This window comes from Aquarana catesbeiana, linkage group LG03 (genome assembly GCF_042186555.1).
Source record: "Aquarana catesbeiana isolate 2022-GZ linkage group LG03, ASM4218655v1, whole genome shotgun sequence".
In the NCBI taxonomy this organism is placed as follows: Eukaryota; Metazoa; Chordata; class Amphibia; order Anura; family Ranidae; genus Aquarana; species Aquarana catesbeiana.
Genome location: NC_133326.1, coordinates 477,435,707 through 477,460,369, shown reverse-complemented (window position 1 = coordinate 477,460,369; position 24,663 = coordinate 477,435,707).

Here is a 24,663-nt window from a genome sequence, read left to right as displayed (position 1 = left end):
ACGGGATGCTTTTCAAGAGGGGGGTAAGAAGGGCCTGGGCAGGTAACACTTGTGCTGCCAGGAGTGATTCTAGGGAGGGGAAAGGGGGTGGGGGATAGGATATGTGCTAGGTGGTGTTTTGAGAGGGGAGAGGAATTGTGCTGGGGGGTCAAACTTCAAATCTGCCCCCCTCCTTCTAATACAAGTCCTCTCTAACCCAAACCGCTTTCCTGTACACAACTCCCCCTTCCACATAAGGGATATCGGAAGTGAAAAAGGGAGCCGTGGTGCCCAGTGTCAATCCGACTCCGAGCCTGGTGTCACCCGTGCTCCCCCCCCTTCCAATAGCGACAGACCTCTTATGGCAGGTGTCCTTCCTCCCCCGCTCTTGCTCCCAGCTGTGTGCGTGAATGTAAGAGCCGAGGAGGAGGCTGTTTGTCAATGTCTCTACTCTCTGCCTCACTCCCTCGTCCCTCCTCCCCCATTCTCCCTCACATCGCGTGCAGCCGAGGGATATCGGAAGGGAAAAAGGGAGCCGCGGTGCCCAGTGTCAATCCGACTCTGAGCCTGGTGTCACCCGTGGTCGCCCCCCCCTTCAATAGCGACGCCAGCAGCGCTGGGGCCCGGGTGAGCCCGAAACGATGGTCGCAGGGGCCCGCGGGAGCACTGACAGTTTCAGCAGGTGGCGCTGGCGGGCCCCTTTCAGGGGCCGGGCCCTCGGTCCGCGGCCGAACTGACCGACTGGTCAGTCCGCCCCTGCTCCCAGCCAGGTTTGACTGAATTGCTTACTGCTGCTGCTCCCGGCCCTCTCTGTCATCCTGCACTTCTTAGCTTGTTTGCTGCAGGTAAGATGGCCGACAATTTAAAGGGGGACCACACAAAAATAATTTTAAAGAAAATTACTATTACTAAACGTTTTTTTTTTCTCGTTTCCTCTGTAGCCATAAGCTCACCACAGCAGGCACAAAGATCTGCGGAAAGGTAGGAGGGGTCTATGGGGGACTAAAACGGTAAAAGAGTGCGGCACACATAAGTAACGTGTTGCTTAATCTTTTTTAGGAGCAGAAGCCCTAAAAAGAGACATTCCCGGAATGAAAAGTCCTGCCACCGCTCTAAGTACCTGCAACCAGGGTCCCATTCCAAACTGAGGGATTGATCTCCCAGTGGTCCAAACTGCAGTAAATCTTCAAGGCAGTCCGGGAGACCAGCAGATGGCCTATGCTGGACTTGCACGGCACCGGCTGTTGTCGGGAAGCTTCTATGTGCCGAATGCATGACAGATGTGGTCACAGATAAGGAAACAGAAGCTCAGAAGGTTAAGGACTATATCCAGGAGGCAGTGGCCGAAAGCATACAGCTAGCCTCTAGCACAGCCTGTTCTAGAGAAGAGCCTAAACCAGGCACCTCCACAGATCAAGGCTGAAAATCACCAAGGATCTGTGAGATCTTATCAGGCTCCTCGTCAGAAGCAGAGGACATGCCCGAGTATTTGTTCAATTTCCATTTGATTGATTCATACCTTACGGCCATAAAGGAGGCCATAGAATGGGATCAAGAATCTAAACCTCCAAAGAAGGTTAAGGGATTTTTTCTAAATTTAAGGAAGCAAGGGCCCTCCTTTCCATTTATTGAGGAAATCCGGGAATTAATGGAGGACGAATGGGAGAAGCCAGAGAGAAAAGCGAGAATCTAAAATCTCTTTACTAAACTCTATCCCTTTAATCCATCGGATGCCTCTTTCTGGGAGTCTGCACCAGGGATAGATGCAGCCCTACAGCACCTTGCAAGGCATGCCTCCCTCCCGCTGGAGGATTCCACCACATTTAGGTATCCGATGGATAGAAAGACAAACACCGATCTTAAAAAGATCTGTGCTGTTGCAGGAGCAGCCTGTCACCCATCCATAGCTCTAACATTGATCTCAAGAGCCCTAAAGGTCTCGGTTACGAATGTGGAGACAGCACTGTGGGCTGGGGTGGAGACAGCTAAAGTAATTGATGCTCTGAAGGAACTCAACCTGACAGCAGCTTTTTTGGCTGAGTCTTCCATAGATCTAGTAAGATTACTGGCTAGGTATTGGCACATGCAGTGACCGCAAAAAGAGCACTATGGCTCCTACATTGGAACGCAGATGCGGCATCTAAACAGGCGTAATGCAACATTCCATACAAGATGCTGTTTGGAAAGACCCTGGAGGAGGTAATTAAATGGGTCACAGGTTGAAAATCGGGCCTATTACCTCAGACCTTTAGGAAGAGACAGCAACCCTTCTGGTCAGGCCAGTTAGTTTCCAGAAGGGGCCGCAAGGCCAGATCATATAGCTCAGGCCAGGAATACAATAGACCTCAATGGAGGGGTACACAGAGATCCTTCCTGCGCAAGGTGAAATTGACCGCAGGGCAGGCGGCAAAAAAGACTGAGAAGTCTTTTTGATGATCAATCTGTACAAACCCTCCAGGTTGGAGCCAGGTTGGCAAGATACTGGAGGAAATGGACAACGAATGTGAAGGACCGCTGGATCCAACAGACAGTAAAGCATGGATACAAGATAGGATTTCAAAAGAAAACTCCAAATATCTTTTTCCAAAACAAGCAATTATGTCAGTGCCACAGGGTTGCCAGGGGAAGGGAGTATATTCTCCGATATTCCTAGTACCCAAAGCATCTGGAAAGCTCAGACTGGTGTTGGACCTGAGGTCCCTAAATCTTTTCATCATTTCCAAAAGATTCAGGATGGAGTCAATATATACAATAGCATCAGTGGTTCAATGAGGAGATTGGTTAATCTCAATCGATTTAGCAGATGCCTATTTACACATCCCAATCTACAAACATCATCAAAAGTACCTCAGATTCACAATAGAGGAAAGACATTATCAGTTCAAATGTCTGCCCTTCGGCATCAACATAGCTCCCAGGGCTTTCCCCAAGATCCTGTTGGTGACCATAGCTTTTATCCAATTGCAGGGAATAAAAAAATTTCATTATTTAGACGACGTTCTTGTCGTGGCACATTCAAGCAAACAGCTGGCGCTACAGTGCGACAAGGTGATATCGCTCCTGTGCAACTTCAGATGGCTAATAAACAGTCAAAAGAGCAACCTCATTCCTGCCCAATGGATGGAGTATTTAGGCATGGTGTTTGACACCCAGTCAGGTTTGATTCTTCTGCCATATAGCAAGGTGGCCGAACTGAAAGCCTGTGTCTACAGGGTAATGGAGGCCCTGGCGCTGTCGGCAAGAGACTGCATGACGATGTTGGGGATGTTCACTGCAGCTATCCCGGCAATACCTTGGGCAAGGTTACATATGAGAGCCTTCCAGATGTCCTTCCTGGGACAATGAGATGGTCGGTCATTGGACCAGAAGATCTGGATACCAAGACAGACTCAACAGAGTCTAAGCTGGTGGACCTTGCCAAAATCCCTGTCGCGGGGCATGCCTCTCAGCCTGGGAGACTGGATTGTAATTACCTCGGATGCCAGCCTCCGGGGCTGGGGGGTTCACTGCCTTAGCAGGCAGGTTTAAGGCAGGTGGAGCATGATGGAAACCAGACACTTCAATCTACTGGAGCCACAGGCAGCATACATGGCCCTGATGGCATTCAAGGGGATGATTCAGGGAGCTTGAGTCAAACGTCGATTGGACAACCAGACAGCGGTATCATATATCACCCAACAGGGAGGAACCAAGAGTCTGGCATTACTCCCAATTATCAATCAAAATTCTCCACTGGGCCAAGACTCATGTGGAGGATTTAACAGCAGTGTACATTCCAGGCAGCCAAAACCAGATAGCAGACCATGTGAGCCGGAGGTTTCCTAGCCGTGGAGAATGGGCAATCAGCAGTCACTATATTCAACCAATTTTCGCCAGATGGGAGACACTCAATGTAGACCTGATTGCCACACCAGGGAATGTGCAGGTGCAGATGGCATCAGCCCCACCAGTACACCTACCTCAGGAGGGACCTGTTACAGCAGGAACAGTGCATGTGCCCCAACCCAGGAAGACTACAGCTGACGGCCTGGCTGTTTAATCGGCCTGACTGCATGCACAGGGTCTCTCAGAGGAGGTAATCACTACAATACTGGGGGCAAGGAAGACTACAACAAATGCCACATATTCCAGGATTTGGAGAAAATTTGTGGACTTCGCATTACAGCATAGTTTCTCCCCGTTAACTCCGGGTATCGCAAATATTTTGGAATTTCTGCAAACAGCACTATCACTAACTATAGGCTTGGCATACAACTCAATTAAGTGTCAGCCCTGTTCTGCTTCACCGGACATAGATGGGCTAATGAGCCTTTGAGAAAGCAATTCCTCAGAGACGCAATAAGAGTGCGGCCACCAAGTAGGAACCTATTCCCAGCTTGGGACTTGAGTACGTTCCTAAAGGCACTGTTGCAGCCCCCATTCAGTCCGGGTGAATCATGTATACTGGGATTTCTAACAATCAAACTGGTTTTCTTGACGGCCATTACGATGGCAAGAAGAGTGTCAGAATTAGCAGCCTTATCCTGTGAAGAACCATTCTGCATTATTTATCCGGACAGAGTGATCCTGAGACCCACTTCAGCCTTGGCCTCTATGGTGGTCTCAAGGTTTCATGTAAACTGGGAGGCAGTGTTACCTTGCTTTACACAGCCTACAGAGCAGGCGAACCAGTTGGATTTGAGACCTCTGGATATGGTTGGCTTAATATCAACATATCTTCAATGGGCACAACAGATACGCAAATCAAATAATCTGTTCATCTTCCCTTCGGGACCCAAGAAAGGGGAGGCAGCATCATCAAGGGTCTTGTCCACCTGGATCACAAGAACTATCTCCTTGGCATAAAAGCAACAAGGCCTTGCTCTCCCGCAGACTATATGGGCTCATTCTACAAGAGGGATGGCAGCTTTGTGGGCGTCCGTGGCAAAGATCCCGGTGGAAGACACATGCAGGACCACTAGCTGAAGTTCCCTACAAACTGGATGTGGTTGCCGCTAGTTCTTCGATGTTTGGAGCGGCGGTAGTGTCGACTCCTTTAATCAATTAATTAATTCAAGTTTGGTGCAGCATGGACTTGGGCGAGTCTTTTTCATTTCTTTCCCACCCTATATTGGCTTGGGTATATCCCATAGTGTGCTGACGGGAGGACGAACAGGAAAATGGAAAATTGTTATTAATACCCACAGTAATTTTCCTTTCCTGGTCCGTCCTCATGTCAGCACAACTTTGCTTCCCTCCCTAAGTGGCCTGTCGCCGCTACAAAAGAATATGAGGGAGAGGGGAGGACAGGGATTTATAACGCTGGAAGAAGGTGGTCCTAAAGGTTAATGAGGAATAGTTAGCCTATAGTGTGCTGACGGACCAGGAAAAGAAATTACGGTGAGTATTAATAACAATTTTCCATTATCTCAGATCTGTAAAGTATACAGGATGGTCTAATGGTCTAGTGTTATATGATATCACAATCTGGGATCAGGCTCGGAGCCCAGCAGCAGAAACAGCAGATGGGTTTTTGGGTATAAGCAAGTAGGGTTCATTACACAATTGGGGTAGCAGTATGGGAGTGAGGAAAAAGCAAAGTCAGCGGACAAAGGGAAGTTGATTGCCAAAGGTATCAGATTTTAAAAGGAGAGTGACAAAGAGTGGTAGGTTAATCAGTAGCAAAGGGCTGGCTTAAAAGCAGTTGTAAACATAGATGATGTGTAACATAGAGCAAGATATTGGCATATAGAGCACAATATTCTGACAAACAGGTGGTGCAGAGGCATTGTGTTAGATAAGAAGTATGCGAGTGGTCTGGTCCTGAACGAAGATGGCTGTCTAAACCCTTAGCTCCAACCAATGTTAATTTTGTCAACGGAAACGTTTTTGTCAAAATTTTTGCCAGCAACATTTTTACAGGGTCAAAAACGAAAATGTGAGGCAGGGACATTTACCCTCATGAACTAACTTCTGGTTTCCACGAGCTCCACCTGCTTCCTCTTCCATCAAGCAATTGACTGTGCAGCCAGCAATACAGTTCTCTGAGTCCTCAAACAACCGTTCAGAGCAGCACTGTGCATTAGAGACCTCCCGAGTCCCCACGAGAGTTCAAATCCCGACTCACGACGACTACCGCCCAGAGCAGAGAGCACCCACTGTGAGTGTGTACATTACATTTCCAGGCCTGATGCCTCCCCTCAGACCACCATCTATCCAGAACACTTTGTGTGCATTACACCTCCTCTGATCCCCAGCATACAGGGCACTGTGCATTACAGGCCATCCCTCCATTCAAATGATTGATGTGAAATGATTATTTTTTTTTTCTTGTTTGACTCCACAGTTTCCTTCCAACCCACAGAATGGCAGACTGTGGCCTCCCACTTTGCCCAGCGGTGGGACTTTCCCAACTGTGTTGGGGCAATTGATGGGAAACACGTCCACATAGTCCCACCCCCCAACTCGGGGTCATACTATTATAATTACAAGGGGTTTAATAGTATTGTGATGTTGGCGGTGGTGTCGGCTACTTACGAGTTTCTGTATGTGGACGTGGGGAAGAATGGCCGGAAGTCAGATGGCGGAGTCATCGCCCACACGGAGTTCTACAGGTGTCTCCAGAATGGCAGCTTGGACTTGCCACCTCCAGAAGACAATGCGGAAGGACTCCCATTCGTCTTCGCTGCGGATGAAGCATTTGCACAGGGGGACCATTTTATGCGGCCGTTCCCTAAGAGGACCCTCACCCCGTACCCGAGGGTTTTTAATTACCGGCTAGCCAGAGCCAGAAGAGTGGTGGAGAACACGTTTGGAATAATGGCCAGCCGGTTCCACCTATTTCTTACACCGATACACATGGCGGAATATAAACTCAATCACATCATCCTGGCTTGCTGTGTTCTCCACAATTTTTTAAGGAGAAATTCTGTAAACTATACTGGCTCTGTTGGGCCTGAGGCCGGAATTCAGAATGAACCAACCCAGACGGCGCTTGAAACTGGCCATCCTGGCTTGCCCCCCCAGAGTGCCCGTGAGGTCTGTCTAAGATACATGGAATACTTTGTGGGTAGGGGGGCTATCGATATGCCAGACAATGTCTGAGACATTTTTTAAATAAAAATATATTTCAAACTGAACAAATATTTGCTTTGATTTACTACTTGGCTTTCTTTTAGCTGACCATGACTGAAATTTGGGGAGTCCTGAAAATGTTGTGATTGTATAAAATTAGAAAGCACTGTTGGGTGTTATTTACTAAAGGAAAATACACTTTGCACTACAAGTGCACTTGAGACTGCACTGAAACTGCACTTGTAGTGCAAAGTGGATTTGCCTTTAGTAAATAACCCACATTGTCACCGAAAACAACTTTATACTCCAAAAAATGCTTTTGAGCATTGAAAGAAGAAGCCACACATTGTTGATTATTAATCTTTTTAATCCAACCACAATCACATGTGCGTTTATAAAAGGGTTTTTTAACAAACCAACATGTTTGTTGTATAACAATTTTTTAGGTCACATTATAATAATAAGTAGAAATTGCCTTTTAAGGTAAAACAGGCATGTTTTAAACAATAAAAAAATACTCTCTGGAACTTACAAAGTTCAACTTTTATAGAAAGTGAAGGCAATATCAGACATGAGTATTTATAAATTGTGTTTGGTATTGCGTTCAGCAGATGGGGTGATGTCACCCCTGGAAAAGCCAAATTTTGAAGATGCACACAAATTGCCTAATGTCAACATGTTCTTGCTGCCATCATGGGGGATCAATGGACGTGTTTTGTGGGTGCAACCCCTTCCTCTCAGCTACTTTATTATCGAGGAAGGGGTTGCACCCACAAAATGCGTACATTGATCTCCCGTGATGGCAGATAGCACATGTTGACACAGTGTGTGCATCTTCAAAATTTGGCTTTTCAATAATATGTCAAAAATTATTCACAAAAACAACAATAAACATGGAATAAGTTAGGGATTTCTGGGTGTTTTATATTCTCCCTAAAACATCAATGATGTTCTTCATTTTGTTTTGAACATCATTGATGTTTTGCTTAATGTTTTCTAAATCCCTATTACACCCCATTATCTCCCCGATGAGGATCTGGGCACTTTCACTTGTGAAATTACATTCCTCTTCCACAACATCACGATCACCTAAAATAAAAAATTAAAAAAACACACCATGTATTATAAATATGCAGGCATCCATCTCTTACATGAAGCTGTGGTCGCAGACACTCACCTGTTGTGGTGACAATTTCTATAACGTCTCCCTCCTCCTCCTCTGGTTGTGTTTGGGGGATGACCACTTCTTCCTGAGGTGGGTCCGTGGTCTCCTCTGATGAGTGGTGTCCTCCGAGTCTTTTCTCTCCTATGTGAAAAAAAATAGGTATACTTAGCACACAGATATTTGATGGCAGAAATAGGAATATGAAACATTGCTTGGAAGTGGGGTACAATTGTCTGTTTTGGCAGAGTTCCAAGATAAAGAAATATTTTTTTCCTTTGTCAAGCTTGAATACTTACCTGTTTTGTGCAAGCTTCACAATTGGAGACACCCCTATAGTATACACTGGAGCACCTGTGTGGGCCCCCTAATAAAAAGGGTGTTCTTGTGTCCCACACTAGTGCTCCAGTGTCCAGATGTGTAAACAGCTGCTGAGTGTCCTCTCCTTACACAGAATCTAGTTTGCATTTCATTCTAGTTACAAACCCATCTAGACAACAAACTTATTTTAAGAGAAGTAGGGCATAAAAATTGTATTGAACTGCATCTGGACAAAACATGGTGTTTTAGTGGCCGAACAAACAATGTTTCCTAGAAAACGAATAATGTGTCCATGAACATAAAAGTTGCCATTTTAAAATGTACAACAGTAAAGAAAAGCACATGGAGCAGCACGAACGTAATAAAAAGAAAGAATAGGAACACAGGACAACTACTTACTTTTTTGCAGCACTCTCCTGATCCTTCTATACTGATCGTGCTCCCTTAATTTGAGGTCCGACCACCACTTCCTCAGTTGATCCTTGGATCGCCGTACCCCAAAATTCCTGTGCAGACTCTTCACAACTTTCGCCATGATCTTGGCCTTTCTGACATTTGGGTTGTGGGAAGGTCCATGCTCCTCGTCATAGTCGGCCCTCTTCAATATGTCCATCATCTCCACCATCTCAACAAAGGCCATATTTGATGCCTTAAATCTTCCTCCTCCTCCTTCTCGTTGCTGTAATTATCACGCACCTGCTCTATCTCCGTCATGTGCCCTTCCCCACTGCGCCAAAAGAGAAGGGGAGGGGAATAGACTAGAAAGAACTTCAGGGGCGGGCGTAGTTTCACGCATGCGCAGTGTATATAAAGCGTAACACGCTTGCGTCATACATACGATCTGTGAGCGGAGGAAGGAGTATCGGAAGCGCCAATCGTGATAACGAAGGTAACATTTAAACTTGGGCCTATACTGCTTATAGATTGAGGCCTATATTGGGACAAGATTAGGAGAATTTAGCCTGACATTAGGGTTTGTCTTGTGTACTGCAGATAAAATGGATGGCTTCAATGACCACAACTTCCTCCCCCTGTTTATAGACAAATACAGGGAGCTGCCCTGTCTGTGGCAGGTGAAACACCAGCATTATAATCATAAACAAAAGAGCCAGGCAGCGCTGGAGAAACTGCTGGAGTTGGTGAAGCCGGTGGTCCCCACGGCAACCATCCCCTATTTAAAAGCCGAAATTAATGGCCTGAGGAGCACATATCTTAGGGTGCGCAAGAAGTTCCAGGATTCCCAGAGAACCGGAGCTGCAGCAGATGACGTTTATGTCCCCAGGTTGTGGTACTATGAGAGACTGGCATTTCTGACAGACCAGACTGAAGTCAGGGAATCCCTCTCAATCCCTCCTTCCACTCTTCCTTCCACTCTATCTTTCACTCCAGCTGAGGCTTCCAATGTCCAACCTGGGACTTCCAGCCAGGAAGAAATGGAGGAGCCCAGCTTGAGCCAGGTATAGCATTGTTCTACAGATTTCTTGGCAAAACATAAATGATGTTTACTAGATGTTATTATTGATCACTAGGGAGGAGCCGAACACCACCCTGTTCGGTTCGCACCAGAACTTGCGAACAGGCAAAAATTTCTTTCGAACACGCGAACACCGTTAAAGTCTATGGGACACAAACATGAATAATCAAAAGTGCTAATTTTAAAGGCTTATATGCAAGTTATTGTCATAAAAAGTGTTTGGGGACATGGGTCCTTCCCCAGGGGACATGGATCAATGCAAAAAAAAAGTTTTAAAAACGTCAGTTTTTTCGGGAGCAGTGAAACAATAAAAGTGTAATATCCCTTTAAATTTCGTACCTGGGGGTGTCTATTGTATGCCTGTAAAGGGGTGCATGTTTCCCGTTTTTAGAACAGTCTGACAGCAAAATGACATTTCAAAGGAAAAAAAGTCATTTAAAACTACTCACGGCTATTAATGAATTGCCGGTCCGACAATACACATAAAAGTTCATTGATAAAAACTGCATGGAAATTCCCCACAGGGGAACCCCGAACCAAAATTTAAAAAAAAAATGACGTGGGGGGGTCCCCCTAAATTCCATACCAAGCCCTTCAGGTCTGGTATGGATATCAAGGGGAACCCCGGCCAAGATTTGAAAAAAAAAATGGCGTGGGGTTCCCTCTCAAGATCTATACCAGACCCTTCAGGTCTGGTATGGATTTTAAGGGGAACCCCACACCACAATAAAAAAAATGGCGTGGGGTCCCCCTAAAAGTCCATACCAGACCCTTATCCGAGCATGCAACCTGGCAGGCCGCAGGAAAAGAGGGGGGGACGAGAGAAGAAGATGAAGAGAAGAAGATAAAGAGAGAAGCGTCACACAGTGGGAGCCTCCCTCCATGCCATCATGGATGCGGAGCAGCCCGAGGAGAAGAAGGGAAGAAGACGCCGACGCCTCAGGGGAAGATGCCGGACGAGAACACCGGAGGAAGAACCAGAAGAACCAGAAGAAGATGGAGGAAGAAACCAAAGGAAGATAGAAGATAGAAGAAAGAAGAAAGAAGAAAGAAGAAGCATTTAAATAAAGGAATTGTCAAAAACTGTCTCTTGTTATTTTTAACATTTTTGACACTTTTTTAGTGAAATGGTAGGGGTACCCCCTTACCATTTCACACAGGGGGGAGGGCCGGGATCTGCGGGTCCCCTTGTTAAAGGGGGCTTCCAGATTCCGATAAGCCCGCCCACAGACCCCCACAACCACCGGCCAAGGGTTGTGGGGATGAGGCCCTTGTCCCCATCAACATGGAGACAAGGTGTTTTGGGGGGCTACCCCAAAGCTGCCCTCCCAATGTTGAGGGCATGTGGCCTTGTACGGTTCAGGAGGGAGGGGGGGCCGCTCTCTCGTCCTCCCCTCTTTTCCTGCGGCCTGCCGGGTTGGGTGCTTGGATAAGGTCTGGTATGGATTTTTGGGGGGACTCCACGCCTTTATTTTTTACATTTTGGTTCAGGGTTCCCTTGTGGGGAATTCCTATGCCGTTTTTATCAATGAACTTGTATGTGTATTGTCGGACCGGCAATTCATTAATAGCCGCGAGTAGTTTAAATGACTTTTTTTCCTTTGAAATGTCATTTTGCTGTCAGACTGTTCTAAACACGGGAAACATGTATATTATAGACACCCCCCAGGTACGAAATTCAAAGGTATATTACACTTTTATTGTTTCACTTTAAGCATTATTAAAATCACTGCTCCCGAAAAAACGGCCGTTTTTTAAAACTTTTTTTTGCATTGATCCATGTCCCCTGGGGCAGGACCCAGGTCCCCAAACACTTTTTATGACAATACCATGAATATAAGCCTTTAAAATTGGCACTTTTGATTTCTTACATAGACTTTTAAAGGGTGTTCCGCGGCATTCGAATTTGCCACAAACACCCCAAATTGTTCGCTGTTCGGCGAACTGGCAAACAGCCGATGTTCGAGTCGAACATGAGTTTGACTCGAACTCGAAGCTCATCCCTATTGATCACTAATTGCTGATTTAATAAAGTGTTTTACATATGAATAGACAGTAGTGGGCAAAAATAATTGGGACAAGAATGAAAAATGCTGGGCTCAGAATGATAGTCTGTTATATTTGTTAACATTCAATTTGCAACAGTCATGAGATGAAATTTGTCTGTGATTGATGAAGAAAAAACTAAAACTATGTCCCTTTTTCATACACAGGAAGATCTCAGCCAGGAGGAGGCTGTGGAATGTGGCAGCCAGGAGGAGGCTGTGGAATGTGGCAGCCAGGAGAAGGCGGGGGTTAGTGGCAGCCAGGAAGAGGCGGGGGTTAGTGGCAGCCAGGAGGAGGCGGGGGTAAGTGGCAGCCAGGAGATGGCCTCACAGAATCCCAGGTTCCTCCCCTCTGCTTTCCAACCAAAAGGAAGGGGAGTAATGTGGAGGATTCAGCAATCAGGCTGATTCAGGAGGCTTCTGCGTGCCTCAGAGCCACCCCCACTTGTGAAGAGGCCTTTGCCTGCATGGCTGCCACAAAACTGCAGGACATGCAGAAGGGCCAAGGCCTCATGTGTGAGGACATCCTTTATAAAACATTAACTAAGGGTGTGAGGGGTGAAATCACACCCAATACCCACCTGTGTGAGTTACAGCATCCTCCTCCTCCTCCTCCTGCCACAACTCCAACACCACAGACACAGCGTGAAAGGAAGAGTGTAAGGAAGACAAGAAAGTGATGGCCTGGGTTCAGTCTGGTCTGACAAACGATGCAGGCTCTTGTATGACCACAGCCTGGGGACATGTATGTCATCTGCTGCTGTTCCTGATCTCTTGGACTTCTGGACCAGATTGTACTCCCTTATATATGGACTCCTCAGGCCACCAATTTTGCCTTAATGATGTGTGCCCTGGGGGCCAATGGCTTTGTCACTTTCTGCTGTTTCTCCAGCGTTGCCCTCTCTCTTTCTTTGGTTAGGACCCCTTAATAAATGTTTTCTTTTTTTAATAATACTCGCCTATGTTTGTTTTCCTTCAAAAAGGACAGTTTGTTTGTGAGGAGGCAGGTACATTTCAAAAATACAATGTGAAATTAACAAGAGACACCAACACCAAGCAATCTCCTTGAGATTAAATAATACAAGATAATATTGGTTATGTGGTAACTTGACACACAAAACACACCCAAAACTATTCTGGAGTTTAAAAAAAAATAATTAAAAAAATAACAGGAGATCAGGGTTTAAAAAAACTTAAAAAAAAATAATACAATATCTAAAAACATAAAAACAACATTTTTTTTCAGGAGATGTGACTGATATTATATTCACGAAATCACAAAAAATAATAAAGAAAGAAGTTTGTGAGAATATGAGCAGCAAAACAACTTCATTCTTCTAGCATTATAAAGAAGAAGAGAGTGCGCTGCATTAAACAATTTAAAACATTGCAGCGTGACGAAAGTGCAAGATCCATTACGAACGCTAATTTTACCAGGCTGAGCAGTTCCATCTCAAAATTTATTCTGAGCATGCGTGGCACTTTGTGCGTCAGAACTGTCCACACACGGTTGTAATTTACGTGAACGGATTTTGTTGTCAGAAAATTTTATAGCCTGCTCTCAAACTTTGTGTGTCGGAAATTCCGATGGAAAAAGTCCGATGGAGCCCACACACGGTCGGAATTTCCGACAACAAGCTCCGATCGCAGATTTTCCGTCGGAAAATCCGGCCTTGTGTACAGGGCATAAGAATTTAGTCTTCTTTCCATTCAATAGAATTTATCCTGATTTGATACTTTGGGATATTGCATCTTTTACATAGTTAGTACTCTTTGCTGCCTTAACCACAAGTCTCAGAAATAAATTATACAGTTCTGTAAATGTATTCACTGTGTGTGTTTATATAAAATGTACATCATAGCTAACCTACTGGGTTGTGCGTTTACATAAAGAAAATGATAAGAATGCTTTGTGGCTGCCTTAGTGATGAAGATGGATGTTTCAGCTTATGCCCCACTCACATGTATAGTAACCATATTTAGAAGATACATTGTCGTCATTTAGATTCTGGGAGGTTCCTGATAAATGTCCTGCACTGATGCACATGATGGATAAGGTACTCTTAGAAGACAAGCCATTTTTTACATGGAATAGAGAATACAATGAAACACTTGCTGTTACTGAAAGCTATGTCAGTCTTCTTCTTCCATCAGTACAAATGGACTCACCTCTATGGAATTGCTTACATAAACCTTTCTATGTGTATTTTAGAGCTAAAACTGTCAGACTATAGCTCCGTTATATGTGCCACTTTAAACAGAATCTATATGTTGTTCTTAAAGCAGTTGTATACCCGCACAAATTATTATTATTTTTTTAAACCTGTAAGGCAAACGGCATATTGAGCTAGTATGCACCATATAATAGCTCATTATGAAATACTTACCTTAGAACGAGGCATCGGTAGCTGTACCCGGTCCACACCGAGGGAGCTGACATTTGCCCTCGGCGTGTCTTCCATGTTCGCGGCTCCGGCGCTGTGAGTGGCCGGAGCTACGATGCCGTCACTCCCATGCATGCACCCGGGAGACTTCTGTCCGGCAAGGTCCGGCAAGGCAGTGTCTGCTGGACCTTCAGCCGGACCTTCAGAGCGCATGCTGCAAAGCGGCTGCATGCAAAGTGAATATCTCCTAAACGTAAAGGTTTAGAAGATATTCATATTACCTACAGGTAAGCCTTATTATAGGATTGGAAATCACTTCAGAATTCAGGTAAGGATGCTCCCTCTTAGTGATGTATGGATTCCGCTTGGATGTCAGAAAGTATCATACAATCCTGGTTCCACCGAACATCCTGCTGCCAGCACAGGGAGATTTCAAGAAGGGAGAAACTTCATAGTGTAGTATGCAAAAAACTGACATTTATTTAAAATAACATATTGCACTTACAACAAAGTGGACGTAAGAAGGCAGATAAAACAAACACAGCCGTGGAGCTTGTTCTGCAGGCTGGTATGTGGTGACCTCAAAGAATACAGCTCCACACGAAGGTTTCCCCGTAAGAGGCATGGACTGGGAACTCTGGGACCTGAGGCTCATATGTTATTTTAAATAAGTGTCAGTTTTTTTAATACTACGCTATTTTCTCCCTTCTTGAAATCTCCCTGTGCTGGTGATCGCTCGCAGCAGGATGTCTGGTGGAACTAGGATTGCATGATACTTTCTGACATCCAGGAAGAATCCATACATCAGTAAGATGGAGTGTCCTTACCTGAATTCCGAAGTGGATTAACACAGCTGATTTTCAAGTGTAATAGAGCATGTGAGATCCCTATTACCTGGGATCCAATTCTTCTGGTAAGAGGCGCACCATTCCTTTTCCTGAGTGAAAGAGCACTATTTCAAGCACAGATTTTGTTGGAACCACATACTAGCACCTATGGGCTATTTTTTTTTCTACACCTTTATATGCGGACTTTGGTTTATATACATTTTATATAGATTCATTGGTAGCGTACCTATTATTTGTATAGGTATTTGGGTTAAGCATTTAAGCCTTATGAGTTGCGGCACCTTCATTTTTTACTATATATCACTATATATATTTAATAGGTAGATTGATTTGAGGGGTAAGCGCAAGATGTTTACTTTTTACATGGTTATCCTTATGTTTGTGCATGTTTCAGTATTTTGTAATTCCTACAGTTTCCCTTTTTTATCTGTAAAAAATCATTTTCAATTATTGAATAAAGCTCAGACAGGTCTTTCCAACAATAATTCTCTGTGGCCGTAAACGCACACCCATGCACTCTTTTCCTCCCTTATATAGCATAGCCTACCTCATAATTGCCACTGATTGTGTGCACACTTGATAAGCTGCCATAATCACATATTTTATAGTCTCAATTTATGCCCTACATATGACCAGCCTTGCTGTTATAGACCTAAGAGTCTTACAAGTGTACAATTCAAAACCCATCCACCCCACCCCCACCCCCAACCACTACTACCAATTGTGACAATATTACTTATGCTTCTAAAGGGTGACTGTAGAAAAAAATGGTAAAAAAAGATCTCTTTCTTTGGTCACCTTCCTCTCCCCAACCTGTGGATTGGGCAATAACTTATTGATGCCACTCTCTTCTTGTTAGCAAACTGCTAGGGGTCTATTGCCATCCACTGACATACATTGGCGCGTGTTGGTGTGAACTTCTTGGCCTTTTGGCTAAGATCAAGTGTGTTAAAGCTCTTGGTCTTTTACAAGAGAGTTTGTGGGGGTATCCCCTTGTGGGATCCCCTGCAGGGAAGTGAGGTGCGTTTTTCGCGTTTGAGATGACGAACTCTGGTCTTCGTGACTCAATCCGTTTCCTGGTTAAGCCGGATTTAAAAGAAAAGATCAACTTAAAGATGATCGTGGTAGATGTTTTGAAGGATACCTTTAACCTAAAGGTGAGTGAGATATTTTGTTTGCAAGATTTTCCTGGACAAGGGATATATGATTTTACGTTTTTTTCTACTGAGGTGTGCTGGAACGTTTTTGAAATGGCAAGACAGAAGGCAGGATGTGAGATACTGAACTGTATGGAGGTAATTCCTTTATTCATGGAGGAAGAAAAAATGATAGTTGTCCATATGTACAGCCTTTTTGCTGACCCACTGCTGGTAAGAGCTTTTTTATTAAATTACTGTGAAGAGCTGAAAGGGGGAGAAAAGATGATGAATAGGTTCAAAATATGGACTGGGAAGTACAGTTTTTTGGCAGGTTTAAAATGGACAAAGACTGTGTTGGGGGGGGTAAAACGCCCACCTGCTGTGTTTTTTATTGGTGGTGAGAGGGGGTACCTGTATTACCAGGGGCAACCCAAATATTGCCGGAAATGTTTTACCTATGGTCATGTCAGCGCAGATTGTGAGATGATGGAGAAATGTCGGTTCTGCAAACAAGCAGGACATAAGGCGAATTAATGTAATACTGCTAGGACTTGTGACATTTGCCGAAAAGCAGGCCATTTGGCCAAAAACTGTCAGGACTACATGTACCAGAAGAGGAGACATGCAGCTGTTGTGCTTGTGAAAACATATGAGGGGACTGGGGAACAGGGAGCCGGTACCAGCAGCGTGGGGGAGGAGGCTGGAGGAGCTCCTGGTAAGGGACACTCTGAAGGCGGGCTCCCCCTGCCCAAGGACGCTGAGGGGAGGAGTGGTGGTGTTCGGGAGACCGGCGGTGATGCAGTGGAGGCTGCTATCATTGTGGGTCCCGACACAGCTACCCCCGGACCGGCGGAGGGCAAGATGGCAGAACACGTGTGTGTGGTCTCGGCGTTCCTGCAGGTCTTCCCCGTGAAAAGGATGGAATGGAGGAGGAGCTTCCAGGTCCTGCAGGAGGGACGAAGAGTCAAGAAGGGGGCGTGTACAGCGCAGGCGGTGAGGAGGCCGTTCAAAATCCGCCCTATATGTCTGCTCTGATTGGTCACCTGTCATCCAGTGACGAAGAGGGGGAGGAGGAAATGGACAGTGTTGACAGGATGGGAAGCATGGAGTGTGGGCAACGGCTTCTCCTCTCTCCTGAGTCCAAGCCGCAATCAGCTGTGAAGCGGCCTCAGAAGGAGGGGGAGGAGTCGGGGAGTGAGGAGGAAGACAAAGTTCAAAGTTTTGCATATTGACATACCTGCCAGATCTGCCAGCTCGCCGGGGACCTGGAGAAAACAAAAGATGTTGAAAGAGGCTGAGAAGCAGGAGAAAACCTAATATAAAGTTATGATGGCTAATCTTTTTTTTTCATAATGGCGCTAATTATTGGTTCAATAAATGTAAGAAGTATTAAAGCTGGACACAGGAATGCAGTTATCATGGACTATATGTGCTCCATAAAAGCCGATATTATTTGTTTGCAGGAATGTGGTATAGAACATCTGAGCAGTATTAAAGAGTGGCGGAGGGGAGCTGCAGTATGGGCACCAAGTAGCACCTCAAAATCAGAAGGGGTAGGGGTGCTCATTAATAATGATAACATAAAAGTGATATCATATGAAGAAATAATACCAGGCAGATGTTTGGTTGTGGTGATTAATTTTTTTGGGAACACAATTAAGAATTATTAATTGTTATGCGCCAGCGGAAAAAAATGAAAGAAAAGTTTTCTTTAATACGTTAAGGTTGTACTTACCTGGGAGGATGGCGACGGTGGTCGCAGGTGATCTTAACTGCGTGAGAGAAAAAGATGAAAGGCAGGGGGCTGGAAGTGAAGGTGACACGGAAGTGACATCAGGGATGTTGAATGAGTCGGTGGGCGACTTCAGGCTGAAGGACGCAGCTGTGGAGAAAGAAGGAAATAAAGTTACTCATACTTTTTTTTTTCAGATAAGGGCACTGTATGATCAAGGATTGATTATTTTCTTTTATCCAAGTTTCTGGAAGTGGAGGATTATATGGTGGTGCCAGTTCTTTTTTCTGACCACAGGATGAATATGTGTAAAGTGGAGGTGGGGGTAGGGGTTAGGGGTTAAGTTTGGCCATGGCGTGTGGAAATTGAATGTTTCGGTACTGGAGGAGGAGGAGGTGTGCAAACAATTTTCCATATGTTGGGACAGAGTGGTGGAAAAGAAAGGAGATTTCTCAAATGTGCTGTCCTGGTGGGACTGGGCCAAAAAGCAAGTTGCTGGTTTCTTTCAGACAATATGTAGAGCCAGAGCAAGTGAGAAAAAGAAAAAAGAGGAGAGGCTTATGCAAAGATTGCATCTCTTGTATAAATTCAAGAGGTGTGGTGTGGAGGTGACAAATGAATTGGAGGAGATAAAAGAGGAGAGAAGTAAGATACTAAAAGACAAAGGGAAGAAAATTATGTTTAATACAAAAGTGCGTGAAATGTTTAAGGGGGAACAGTGTACTAGATTCTTTTTTAAAAAAGTATATAACAACAATAAGGTGATGAGGTCTTTGATGTCAGGAGAGGAAGAGGTAGAAGATGAAATAATGATGGAGGAGGTGGTGACTTTCTACAAAAATCTATATGGTATACAGAAGAAGGTGCCTGAGAAGGAATTGGTGGACTATTGTGCTGTGGTGGACAAAAGAATAGGTGAGGAGGAGGCGCAAATTTTGCTTGACCCAGTATGTGAGAAAGAAGTGGGGTAGGTGTTGGGATGCATGCAAAAGGGTAAAACGTCTGGAAAAGATGGCCTCCCTGCAGAATTTTTTGTGAAATTCTGGCCTCTACTTAAAAAAAGGATCTGGTGGAGGTAGTAAGGTACTGTCTGGAGAGGGAGACGGTCTCACCCTCTATGAGAGAGGGGGTGATTACCCTAATTTTCAGGAAGTTGGATAGAAAGGAGGTAAAGTATTGGCATCCAATCACCTTGCTAAATGCTGATTACAAGTTGGTGGCAAAACTACTGGCTAGTAGATTAAGTTGTGTGGTGGACAAAATGATAGGGGATTGGCAGGTCTGTGCTATACCGGGGCGCAGAATATCAGATATTCTTGTTCTGCTGAGAGACCTAGTCCACTATGCGCTGATCAACAACGTGCCTTTGGCCATGATGGGCATTGATCTTGAAAAGGCATATGATAAGGTCTCTCATGATTACTTTTTAGGGTATTGACCGAAATGGGTTTACCAGCACCCTTTTTGAGAACCCTGAGGGGTTTGTACCATGGAATTGAGAGCCAGGTACTGGTAGATGGAAATTTATCGGAAGCTTTTTCTGTATGGTCGGGGGTGAGACAAGGGTGTCCTCTATCCCCAATAATGTTCGTGTGTGCTATTGAACCCTTGATGAGACATATACAAAGGGATAAGATTTTTAAAGGAATTTTCGTACCTGGAAGTGGTGGGGTTTAGTAAAATCTGTAGCATACATGGATGATGTGACCTTTTGTTGCTCCTCTGGAAGAGATGCTAAGAGGGCGGAATTACAACTGAGCCTTTTTGGCAGCATGTCAGGACTTAACATCAACTGATAGAAGAGCCAAGTTTGTGTGATGAGTGGGACATGTGAGATGTCAGGAACAAAGGTAAAACAGGCGGACTCCCTGGAGATCCTGGGTAAACATTTCCAGAGCGATCTGTTAAACCAGGTGAATGCAGCTAAAGCTGTAGAGAAAATTTCAAGAAAAGTGGAGTTTTGGAAGCTAAGGCGCCTAACCTTGACAGGGAAGGTCCTTATTGTCAAGTCAGTTATTTTGCCGTTATTACATTATTTTGGATCAGTGTTCCCCCTAGTGTGAAATGCATACAAAAAATAACACGTATGTTGTTTGTTTTTTTCTGGGGCTCAAAAATGGAGCGTGTGGAGCGGAGAGTTGTAATGATAAGGATGGAAAATGGAGGATATGCTTTCCCTGACATAGAGGGTTTTATATCTATGCATAGTTGGTTGATGCATTATAAAGTGTTTGTGGGTGGAAGTTTAAAAGCACACCTCATGAGGTATCTGGCTGGATGGTCTTTGGTAAAATGGGGCTGGTGTGTACCTGACCTCTCAAAACCCACAGCCCTAGTGCCCCCAGTTTTTTATGCTAAGTTGAACCTTTTCTTCAGAAAATATAAGTTGGATGAGTTGGGAATAGGGGCTGTTGCAAAGGTTAGCCTAGTCAAATGGCTACGAAAGGAGGAGGTTAGAGCCAACATCTTTGGTCTGGGGTCCAGAGAAACAGAAGCATGTTGGAAGAAATTTACGATCAGAGGAGTGTCAAATAGACAGAAGGAAATAACATGGATGGCCTTCCATGCAGTATTATTGACGAAATGCTTCCTAAGATCAAGAAACCTGGCAAGGGAGGAGAAATGCCCGAGGGAGGGCTGTGAAGAAGTTGAGTCAGCCCAACATGTTCTGTTCAGATGTTTCTTTGCAAGAAGAGTTCGGAGGAGATTGATGTCTTTTATGGATGACATAATGGAAATAAAAGGCATAAGCATGATGATTTGTTTTTTTTGGGTTGGTGGAGGGTGTCAAAGTTAAAGAAAGAAGATTATGGATTGTGGTGAACGTTTTGAAGGAGTTGTTGTGGGATGCCAGATGTTGGGAGGTTCGGAGGAAATGTGTTTTGTCAGAGGTGGATTGTGTTAATCTTTTCTTTGCTAGGCTTTATGTGGTGTTGTTGGTGGATAGGAGGTGGATGGGGAAGGTGGAGGCAGATGTGTATTGGGGATGGGGAAGATGGAAGGGGGGGAGGGGGGGTAAATGTGTTGTATATTGTATGTGTATTTGTATATCTTTTTTGAAAAATTTGGAAAAAAGCCTAGATGATGTGTGAAGCATGATGCTCGAGAGAATCCTGGTGTGGTTCTTATTGAAGTAAAGGTGACATGCTATAGAACTGATGGGTAAAAAAAAAAAGAGAAAAAAAAAATCTGTTCTTATCAGTTGCCAGGATGTGGCGCTTGCTTCTGCCCCTGATCTACGGTGAGGTGGTATCAGGGATGGTGGAGGCTATGCAAAACCTGCTGGTGTAAAGGTAACCTGGAGCTGTTCATAGCCGAAAGGGAAGCCTTCTGATGGGGATGGAGAACCACTGGGTCTGACCCAGAGGGTCGGGTCCCTGGCCTTCTGGCCTGGATTGGAGCAGTCCTAGCTCCGTACAATTTCTCGGGAGAGAACACCGGCTCCTCCTTCGGGGGGGAGTGGTTAGTATCTCTTGAGTGTAATTAGGAGGGAGGGATGGGATTGAAGGTTGAGCCTGATGGTAAAGGGCTCTCCCTGAGCTCCCAGAACACCAGTCCTTCCTGTGTGGAGTGGGGGCTGTGATGGTCTGGGTTGTTGGTCAGGGTTGTACGAAAAGCCAGTGGTGAATATGCCCCTGAAGTGGCAGTTCAGGCACTTGATTTATGGCACCAAGGTCACTTCACCACAACACACATTTTTCGCACCTGCCTCTAGGGCCGAGTCTTTTGGCTAGGACCAGGGGAAATTTTTATTCTTGGCCGAAGGGCCGGCCATTGTATTTTACAATGGCCACTTTCACTTCTCCCATCTTCCTTCTCCCCACTTTCTTTTTATTTACCCCTGTGTGCATCACTTTTTTTGTATTTTTTTGTTTGGTGTTGTAACGTTTGTCACAGTGTGATGAGTAGGGTGTGGGTCCTCGGGCCCACTCTGAAAGTCTTGGAAGGGGGTGGACATAGGCCTTCTGGCTTGGTTTTCCCTCTCTCATGGGGTCTCCCTTTGGGGGAGTCCCACCTAGTACTTGGGTGGGTCTGTTTCAGCAGACCTTCCAGAGAATGGGGGTCCGTCTGGTTTCGACCAGATGGTCCCATGTGAAGTACCTCAGTCCCCGTCTGGAGCCTAACGCCCCAGGGGATCAGGGTAAGGTCCTTCCCTAGTGGAGGATCAGTGTAACACACTTTTTTGCGTGTCACTATTTATGTGTGTGCACTTTTTTGGGCACCGGGTGGAAGTTTTTGGGTGTGTTTTGCACTCCACTGGCTTTTCAAAAAATTGTGTTGGTGTGAACTTTAATGTGCATTTTCATGCATGTAAAATTGCTATGCATTTTGCCGGTTATTCTCACTGACATCACATCCTTTTTAGATTTGTGGTTTGAGAGAAGGAGTGAGGGAAAGCGGGAGAAAAATAGAGTGACACAGAGAGAGAGTGATGAACAAATTTTTGTTTTTAGAGAGGAATTTGCAAATGGGATGTCTAACTAACAGCCCTAATCATTCTGATTGTGCCAGCTATATTGAGGAGGAGCAGGCGAAATCTGGAAGCCCCCTTTAACAAGGGGGGCCCAGATCCTGCCCCCCCATGTGAATGGGTACTGGATACATTGTACCCCTACCCATTCAACAAAAAAGTGTAAAAAAGTAAAAATCACAAAGAGTTTTTGACAATTCTGACAATTTTGACAATAAAAAAAAAGTGTCCCGCGATGTAAACCCATCATCAATCACGTCGCCTGACGACCCGAAAAATAGAAAAAACGTAAAAAAACTCCCGGTGACTGCTGTCTTTGACAGCTCTTATATAGGCAAGGGCAGGGCCACCTTCTGATGTAACCGGTGGTCCCGCCCTTGCCTATATAAGAGCTGTTAAAGCCAAGAGACAGCAGTTGCTGGGAGGCCTCCCATTTCTAATTTTTTCAATTTTTCGTGGCCATTGGGCGGCGAGATTGAAGATGGATGTGTACGGGACACCTTTTTTTTCTTTTTTAATAAAGGAATTGTCAGAAACTGTCTTTTGTGGTTTTTACATTTTGACACTTTTTTTGATGAATGGGTGGGTACAATGTACCTGATACCCATTCACATAGAGGGGTGGGGCTTCCAGATTCCGAAAGGCCCCCCACCCGCAGACCCTGACAACCACCAGCCAGGGTTGTCGGGAAGAAGCCCTTGTCCCTATCAACATGGGGACAAGGTACTTTGGGGGGCACCTCAAAGCACCCTCCCCATTTTAAGGGCAAGCGGCCTGGTATGGTACAAGGGGGGGGCGCTCGCTTGTCCCCTCCCTTTCCTGGCCTGCCAGGCTGCATGCTCGGATAAGGGTCTGGTATGGATTTTGGGGGCCCCACACTGTTTTTTTTTTTTTAATTTTGGATTGAAATTTCCCTTTAAACTCTATACCAGACCCAAAGAGCCTGGCATGGATTTTGGGGGGGAATGACCCCACACCGTTTTTTTTCTTAATTCTGTCATAGGGTTCCCCTTAACCACTTTGATACACTGTATTATAAAGGGAAATTTCAATCCAAATTTTTTTTTTTTAATTTTGGATTGAAATTTCCCTTTAAACTCTATAACAGACCCAAAGAGCCTGGCATGGATTTTGGGGGGGAACGACCCCACACCGTTTTTTTCTTAATTCTGTCATAGGGTTCCCCTTAACCACTTCAATACACTGTATTATATATGCTGCACTACACTATATACCCTGCACTGTATTATATATACTACACTGATTGCACTATATATTCTCCACTGTATTATATATACTTCAATGACTGCACTATATACTTAGAATTATAGTATTATATATACCATGACGATGGCAAAATAAAATTGTCCTTTTTTTTCCCACAAATATAGCTTTCTTTTGGTAGCATTTGATCACCTCTGCGGTTTTTATTTTTTGCGCTATAAACAAAAAAAGATCAACAATTTTGAAAAAAAACACAATATTTTTTACTTTCTGCTATAAAACACATCCAAAAAAAAAATGAAAAAAAAATCTAATTTCTTCATCAGTTAAGGCCAATTTGCATTCTGCTACATATTTTTGGTAAAAAAAAATTCCAAATAAGTGTATATTGATTGGTTTGCACAAAAGTTATAGCGTCTACAAACTATGGGATATTTTCATGGACTTTTAATTTTTTTAATTGTTTTTACTAGTAATGGCGGTGATCAGCATTTTTCAGTGGGACTGCGACATTGCGGCAGACAAATCTGACACTAAGTTACACTTTTTGGGGACCCATGACACCAATACACTGATCATGCTAAAAAAATGCACTGACATAAATGACACTAGCAGGAAATGTGCTTAACATCACGGGCAATCAAAGGGTTAACTGTGTTCCCTGGGTGTGCTTACTAACTGTGTGGGGGGTGGACTGACTCGAGGAAGAGACACATCTGTGTTCCTGATTAGCAGGAATCACAGATCTCTCTCTTCCTGTCTGACAAAACGACGGTCTGCCTTATTTACATAGGCAGACCGCCATTCTGTCTCTCCAGTGAACGATTGTGC